The sequence below is a fragment of the Magnolia sinica genome, chromosome 5, assembly GCF_029962835.1.
Source record: "Magnolia sinica isolate HGM2019 chromosome 5, MsV1, whole genome shotgun sequence".
NCBI classification, from domain to species: domain Eukaryota; kingdom Viridiplantae; phylum Streptophyta; class Magnoliopsida; order Magnoliales; family Magnoliaceae; genus Magnolia; species Magnolia sinica.
The window spans coordinates 66,452,139-66,460,678 of NC_080577.1; the positions used below are offsets into that span (position 1 = coordinate 66,452,139).

The following is an 8,540-nucleotide window of genomic DNA, read 5'->3' on the forward strand; positions in this document are numbered from 1 at the left end:
TTTCATGTTATAGGTTGCTGTTGTACCATAAACAAAGATTTAGTGTTTAAACTGAGTTCGTTACGCATTTACCGGTGAAAAGTGTGGACTATAAATGTATAGGTTATGGTTTTCAAGCTTTTCAATGTCAATTAATGATTTATTACTGACGTGGGTGCTATTTCACATGCCAAATGTGTCATTTGTTTCGCGTTTCAAATATATATGAACTATATTGACTATAGTGTATTCTAGGTATTTGTTGAAATGATTGAATGCGTGTAGAATTGGGATTTGTGTTGGCCATGATTATCTGTCATGGATAGGGGATAGTTGCATTTGTAACAACTCCTTGGCGAAAGGATTTGCCCAAATGCATGTTATGACTGATGTACGTCATATATGTTGGATGGTGTAGTTTAAGTGTTTGTTGAAATGACTGAATGAATATGAAATCATGATTTGTGCCTACCGTGGCTATGGGATGTAAGTGCATGATGATGGTGTATGTGACAACTCCTTGTTGGAAGGATTTGTTCAAGTATATGTTAAAAATCAACATATGTCATGTATAGGTGTAGTATAAGTGTTTGATAAATTGTTTGTATGAGTAAGTAATTGGTGAATTGTATTGTATATGGGCGTTGAGATAAGGTTCTCAACTACCTTAACTATGTGTATAAATCCCTCTATGTACCTTATATTATATTTTCTGATTACTTATGAAATACATATGTGTGAATTCATGTTTATATTGTATTTCATAAAATGCTTAAATGGTTGTAGGATTTGAATTACTTACTACTTGACTATCTCACATGAACTCTTGTTGGTACTGAGTGTGGTTGGGACTATGAAATAGTCCAGGCAATTGGTAGCAGGTTCCGATTTGGTGGCTGAGGTTGTTTTCGCCCATAAGACGTGTTTGATGAGCCCGAGCCATACTTCGGTTGTCGACAGTGGTTAGGCCACACAGAGTGCTCATGCACTTCATGTCGAATAATTCGATGTGCGCTCGTGCTATTCGAGCTCATCAAGTAACCAAATTGACCCGATGTATGGACGCTACTGCTTGAACCTAAGGTACCAAACTTACCAGTGGAAACCCTTTAACCTTGGTACCTCGATCCGCTAAGACTCATGAGCTGGGCATGGTGGTATGGGACACCGTGGTCAAGCTGTCGGCCTACGCTGGGGTGACGAGCCTCCCCGTAGTGACCAGTGAGCAACCCAAACTTGTGAACCGAATACGGTGGTATGGGACACTGTATTCGAGCTGTCAGCCTACCCTTGCATAACCTGGCTGTGATCCCCAGTCAGGTTGGTGACGAGCCTTCGAAAATAGACTGCCAGTTGGTAGGGTGTGGGTGGTAGTGACCTCAAGTGTACTCTGAGACTGCGTTGAGGCGATGAGTCTTTCCGTAGTAAGCAGAGTACAAACTAGGCCTTCACTGATAAGGTGACGACCCCTTTGCAGTGACCTAGAACCGCAACATCGTATGAGAATTTCTAGGACTGACGACCCTAGAATGGATCATTATTTGGGAATTGATATAAGGGAGGTACCTTAGCTTCCCAATCCTGCTGTAGGAAAAGGACTAATAAGAACTTAGTAATCACGCTCATGCACTGCATTATGTGTGCGTTTGGCATAGCAAGTCAAGCACTGAGGAAGTGTTTCATGCGCGATCATAAGATGAAGTCACTGAGAGAGCGCAGGCGAGGGCATGCATCATTATTTCATATCATTCTTGCATTAATCACAGTACTTAGGGATGTTTGCTTGTATTGCGTTGTCATTATTGCTTGATTAAATTGATAACATGTTAACCTTTGCTTTATTATTCCACCGAGTTGATCACTCACTCCCACGTTACGGGATGGTGTTTTAAACACCCACCAGACCCTATTTTAGTTTCAAATGATGGCGATGTGTATGAGGTACAGCTGAACTTTTATGATGATGAGGAGGATTTCTCCTATATGTAGCTATCAGGCGAGTCTATGTAGACCATGTTCTGATCGACGGGGTTACAGGGATGTTGTTTAGATGCCATTACACTTGTTATTTTGCACTTTTGGAACACCATGTATATTCGTTTTGTCCATTTTTTGAGTATACATGTAAATATTTAACTTGGTAATATGTTCACACTCTGGAGACTTGGAACAGTTTATATATTTTATATATCTATCACAGTCTTCCGCTTGCGAAATTTAACTGTTTCTGGAGTATGATATGTTGTTTTGGTATAATCCCACTCATGTTTAATGCACTAATATGAACAATATTCAATCATCATTATCTATGTTGCATAAGTGATGCATTGAAACTTGGGAGCTGACCTTCTGCTCGACCCCCGATTTTCAGGGCATTACAAGATCACCATTTAAGAAGGCACTCTTTACATCCATTTGATAAATTTTGAATTTTCTAAAGCAAGCAATGGATATGAATAGTCTGATTGATTCAAGACGAGCTATTGGGGCAAAGGTTTCATCATAATCAATTCCTTCAATTTAAGTGTACCTTTGTACAACCAATCTAGCCTTGTTTCTAATTATATTACCAAGTTCGTCAGGCTTATTTTTAAAAATCCACTTAGTTCCGATAATATGTTTATCTTTAGGTCTAGGAACAAGATACCAAATATCATTTCTCACAAATTGGTTAATCTCTTCTTGTATCGCTACTATCCAGTTTTTGTCAGTAAGAGCTTCTTTTACGTTACCTGGTTTTATCTAGGATGTAAAATACATGTAATTACATGTCTTCTAGTTGTCTACGAGTGCGCACACCAGTGAGAGGGTTTTCAAGAATTTGAGTGGTTAGATGATCTTTAACAGTCCTCAGTTCTAAATTTTTTTGACTTGATGAAGTATCTGGTTTGTCAAATATAAGAACTTCATCATTATCTAAACTTGGGGCAGGTGTATTCAAGTGATCGTCAATGACCACATTGATGGACTCTTGAATCACACCGATCCTTTTGTTCAGTACTCGATATGCTCGACTGTTTAAAGAATATTCTAAAAAGATACCTTCATCACTTTTAGTGTCGAACTAACCTAGATTTTCACGGTCACATAAAATATAACACTTGCTGCCAAAAAACTCGAAAGTTTTTGACAGTAGGGTTCTTATCGAACCACATTTCATAAGCCATTTTATTATTAGATTTACTTGTATAAACTTGGTTGATTATATAGCAAGTAGTATTTATGGCTTTAGCCTAAAGATTTTTAGATACCTTCATACTATTCAACATTACATTAGCCATTTCTTGAAGCACTTTATTTTTTCTTCCAATAATTCCATTTTGTTGTAGTGTTTTTGGTGCAGAGAATTCATGTGATATTCCCTGATCGCAACAGAATTTCTCAAAATTATTATTCTCGAATTCTGATCCATGATCACTACGGATCTTACAGACTTAAGAACCTTTTTCCATTTGGAGTCGTTTGAGAACTCTTTTCACTTCATCAAGGGTTTCTGATTTATCCCTTAAGAAGGCTACCCAAGTGAATCTGGTATAGTCATCCACGATTACCAGTATATATTTTTACCACCTCGACTCTCCGTTCTTGTTGGTCCTATAAGATCCATATAGAGAAGCTCGAGCGGTTTTGATGTGGCATTGGAGTTTACCTTTTTGTGAGTACTCCTAGTTTGTTTACCAATTTGGCATTCACCACATATTTTGTCTATTTTCTATAATTTAGGTAGACCTCTTATCAGTTCTCTTTTGCTCAATCTATATAGATTGCGGTAGTGTACATGTCCAACATGTTTATACCATAACTCAGTTTCATCGATATGGACCATATAACACAATTGATTAGATGAGCTAGAATCACTTACGATGTAGCAGTTTTTAGAAGTTCTATGACCAGTTAATATTACAGAACCATTTTTGTTTAAAATTTCACACCCTAGGTTAGAAAATTTAACGTTGTGGTTTTTATCGCATATTTGAGAAATGCTTGAGAAGTTATGTTTTAAACTTTCTATATATAAAACATTTTCAAATAAAGGGAGGTTGGAAAGTTGAACCATACCTTGGCCAATAATCCTACAATTGCTACCATCACCAAATGTGACTAAACCATCAGCCATATCTTTAAGATCGGTGAATAGACCTTTATCACCAGTCATATGCCTTGAGCATCCACTGTCTAAGTACCACTTTGAATGACTTGTAACTTTAAAAGCCGTGTGGGCAACCAAGCAAGTAACCTTAGGAACCCACTTCATAACTATGTTGGGTTTAGGAGTATAGTTGGTCCTCTTATGTTTGTAGTTAATGTAAGAATGACCTACTGAGTTAGATTTTAAGAGCTCCTTAAGTAAATCAACTATTTTCTCAGCTAAAGGGTTTCAGTTCTGATTATTATAGTTGATATGATTACTTTTAGGTTTAAATGATTGAAATATTTTGGTATTTTTAGATAACATTTGATTAGAACTTTTCTGTTTTGAGTTTGAGGACTCTCCTTTTACAAACTTAGGAGGAGTATTCTTCTGTTTAGGAGAAATATATCTATCGTAGCCCAAACCGGATCGGTCGCCACATTTTCTTGATCCAGATAAAAGTTTTTCTAACTTTGGATCACCTTGGGCATACCTCCATGTGTCCTTTAAACTCAAAAATGAAGAGACTTCAAGTTTAAGTTTTTCATTTTTAGATTTAAGATTTTCAATAAGGGAAGTTTTGAATTCTAAATCACATTTGCATTTTTCAAAACAATCTGAAACATGAGATTTTTCTAAAATAAGAGAATCAAAATTTTCTTTAAGCTTTGAAAACTTTTCTTTTTGAAGTTTTAATTTAACAACAATTTTACAACTTTCCTTGTATAAGGCATTGTAAGCGTCTTGAAGATCTTCTTCATTTTCATGATCACTATTCAGATTTTCTTCACTAGTTAGATCATCGTTATCTGAAAAGGTGAACTTGGCTAGAGTCATAAGGGCTTTGACTTCATTGCCCGACTCGGTTTTAAAATCTTCTGATTTAAAAGAGGCTTCAAAACCAGAAGATTCACCCTAAGTAGCCAACATACTCTTCTTTTTGGGTTTGTCCTTTTTAGGACACTTGTTTGCCAAATGCCTATATTCTTGGCAGTTGTAACATTGACTGTCTTTTAATGTTTTCTAAATTTTCACTACCCAAAAAAGGGGCAAAGGATGCAGACCATGTTAGTTTTTTGCTACGGATATAAACCGTAGCTAAATTTACTACGGTTTTAATCCGTAGCTAAAAAGGTGCCACACCATTAATAATTAACGGTGGTGTGAGGGGCTCTATAGGGCCTAAAAAAATATTATTATTTTTTGTTTAAGCCATCCATCTATTTTGAAATATTATTATAGGGCATGAAATGAAAACTCAGCTAGATCGAAGGCTAAAGTGGACCACACAGAAGGAAACATGGAGATTAAATCACATGTGATTCCTATGGTGTGGTCCACTTAGGCCTTTAATGTACATTATATTTTGGATCATGAACTAAAATAATTTATTAAAATTAATGGATGGAATGGATAACGCAAATACATCATAGTGGGCCCCACGAAGCCCCTGAGAGGACCGTCCATGGCCTATGCCCAAAATTGGGCACACGCTCAAAACAGAGCCATGCCCAAATGTCACCCCCATTTCTCTCTCTCTCTCTCTCACTCCATACCCTAACCTATTTTCTCATCTTCCTCCCTCTCTCTCTCCGTTCCCACCGTCAGCACTCTCCCTCTCCCTTTCCCTCCCCCTCTCTCGAGCTCCCTTGCCCTCGTCGTCTCCCTCTACCTATCTCGAGCTCCCATGCCCTCACACCTCCTTCAACAGCACCAACTCTTCAGCAGTGCTGCCTCCACCGGCTCTCCCTCTCCCTCTCTCGAGCTACTAGGTAATTCTTTTCATTGATATATTTGGAGGAGGATACTGAGTTGTTTTTCTAGTTTTGGGATCATTAAATACAATATATTAAACTGATTCTGTTCATGAATTCTGTTGTTCCTCCAATTTTGTGGTGGATTGCAAGCATCATTTGTGTTTTTATTGAGTAAAAATATCTTTACAGATTCAAATTTATATCGCTATTGAGGTAGTTTTGTCTGAGAAGAGTTTGTGATAATCAGTTCCTATTATGCTGAAATTTGATTTGTTATCATGTAGTTTTAAGATTGTTGGATACATTGTTTTCAATAGGTCTTTTTTTTTTTAAATTTCTTGATTTATTTATTTATTTTTTTCTGTAATTGTAGTTGCTATAGAGATTGAAGGATTTAGTTCAGTTGTTATTGATGTAGATATGCTTTTTATGGTGGCGATGTTTATGAAGATTTATTGTGATTATAGATGCTTAGTCATTTGGTTTTATTTGTTTTACACATCTTACTTGTTTCATGTTTTGAGTTTAGTCTTCAACGGCTAATGATGTTTTATGGCATTTAAAAGGATACTTGATACGTTCTTGTGTCTTCATTTGGTTTTGAGGCTGATCTCTATGTTCTAAATGCATTGGTTCATGCATATTCTTACTGTGGTGGGGGAATCGAACTTGCTCATGAGGTGTACAATGGAATGCCAAAGTTGGATTGTTCCTCATGTAGATTGAGGGTGTTAAGCCTGATGATATTATTGCATGAACATGCCTCTCTGTCAGAAGCTCCCCTATGTATTCTATTGAGTCTCAAAGAGGGGAAATGATTTCTCAGTGACATATGGTATGATTGGGGAAAGACTAGTATGCACACCATGCTTTAGACAATCTTTTGGAACATAAAATTGTTGGACTTTGTTTGTGCACTGCTTTAGAGGGTATCAGGGTTCTCCCAGAGTTATGAGGTATTGGGTGGGTGGTTTGTAAAGGTAAGGTGCTAGTTATTGATCATCTCAGGCATAGGGGTTGGCAAAGACAACATCCTAATTATTGATTTTCTCGGGCATAGGGAGATGTCTATGTCTATAATTAACAAAATTTCCTTGTGTCTGAGGAATGGGGAATCTGTAGATCACCTACTTTTACATTGTATTTTCTAGTGAAATTTGATGGGGATTCTTGGATTTTTCATATGGCTTGTGCAATGCCACATTCCATTCCTGAGTTGTTCCAAGAGTAGAAGTGAGGCAAAAGGGGAAAAACTTAAAAGCCTTAATTGAGGATCTCTTTAAGCAGTTTTATTGTAAATTTGGAAAAAGTGGTACCACATAATTTTTAATAACAAGGCATAATTGCCAACCCTAATTAATTGGGATTAGGCTCAGATGATGATGTCATAAATGCTGGTTGTGTTGTCAAGCCAAAAGTTTAAAATGTTAGGTGGTTGAAATGTATTTGGGGGATTAGAGTGGGTAGTTAAGTGTCTCAGGGTTAGTTGGTGGTTATTCTCCGTGGAACGATTTCTCATTGACCAATTTATTTTTAAAATTTTCTGCCTTATCTGAATTCTGCAGGTGAAAGTTGACTTAACCATGAGATATTTTTAGATTTGAAGTCCTTTGCATAGTTGATCTTGCATTTGCTGTAATGATATTACTATTATTGCATGAATATGTTAAGCTATGACTAATTGACTACTGGATACTTAAAAAAACTCTTGTATACTTGGATAAGGGAACTCTAGAGTACCGAGTTTTGAACTCTTAAATTTAGAACTAGCCAATAGTTGGTAATGTTAGAAAATTAAAGATTTTTTCTTCTACCCTCAATTTGTAAGATTTTTTTTTCCTGCTGGTTTGTGCAGTTCCTAAGAGAAGAACTGTAAAAAATAGATGAAAGCTGGACAGCTGCATGTTCTGATTCCTTGCCTCATGTTGTCCATATTTTGACATCGAAGGATCGTGAAGGTGAAGCCCAGTTTTTGAAGGAGCAGAGTGATATTATCGAGGATGTTATGGATGAAGTTGTGCACGCATATCATGGTGGTTTCAACAAAGCAATTCAAAATTATTGCAATCCAACTCTACAAAGCCTGGTGTGTAAACCACCCTTGAACCCGTGAAATGAATTACAAAATTACTCAAATGAAGTAGAAATAACAATGTGATTTCCTTTATTAACACTTACATTCAGGATATGTGCTTCAAATTGCAGTTACATTATGTGCTCCAAGTAGAAGAAGTATTTGTATATGATGCAGTAAAAACTACTGAAGAAACTCTAATGGATGTACTAACACAAGTCATTAAAAAGGCGAATCACCTTAATATAAAAGCAACTCCAATGGATATATAGACATATGTCATTGAATTTTAGAATTAGCTCAATATAAAGATATTATCAAACAATTTTTACTCCAATGGTTGTAGGAGATCTTATCTGCATTTATTTAAGAAAGTTGTGAAACCAAAGGTTTATTCCTTTTAGTTTAGAGGAGTTATATGATACTCAAGCTGTGCATGACACTTGATATGCAGGCACTCAAAAATTATAGATGTGGCATATATTAACTCAAATAAAACTGCTAGATTGTGCAGTCCACTGTATCCAAGTCAAAATCTCAAGACCATATTGGTTAAACGCTTCTAACCTCTGATTCTTGGACACTTGTTTGTGGAGAT

The 8,540-nt window shown here is 36.5% G+C and overlaps 1 long non-coding RNA gene across 2 annotated transcripts; it reads left to right on the forward strand.

Moving 5' to 3' along the window:
- Positions 1-5,651: 5,651 nt before the first annotated feature.
- LOC131247332 (uncharacterized) lies at positions 5,652-8,205 on the forward strand. Of its 2 annotated transcripts, none has more exons than XR_009171644.1 (3): positions 5,652-5,883; positions 7,724-7,954; positions 8,053-8,205. It is a non-coding gene; the product is annotated as an uncharacterized LOC131247332 (long non-coding RNA). The 2 variants fall into 2 exon arrangements; XR_009171645.1 differs by having other exon boundaries at positions 8,074-8,205.
- The last annotated feature ends 335 nt before the right edge of the window (positions 8,206-8,540 follow it).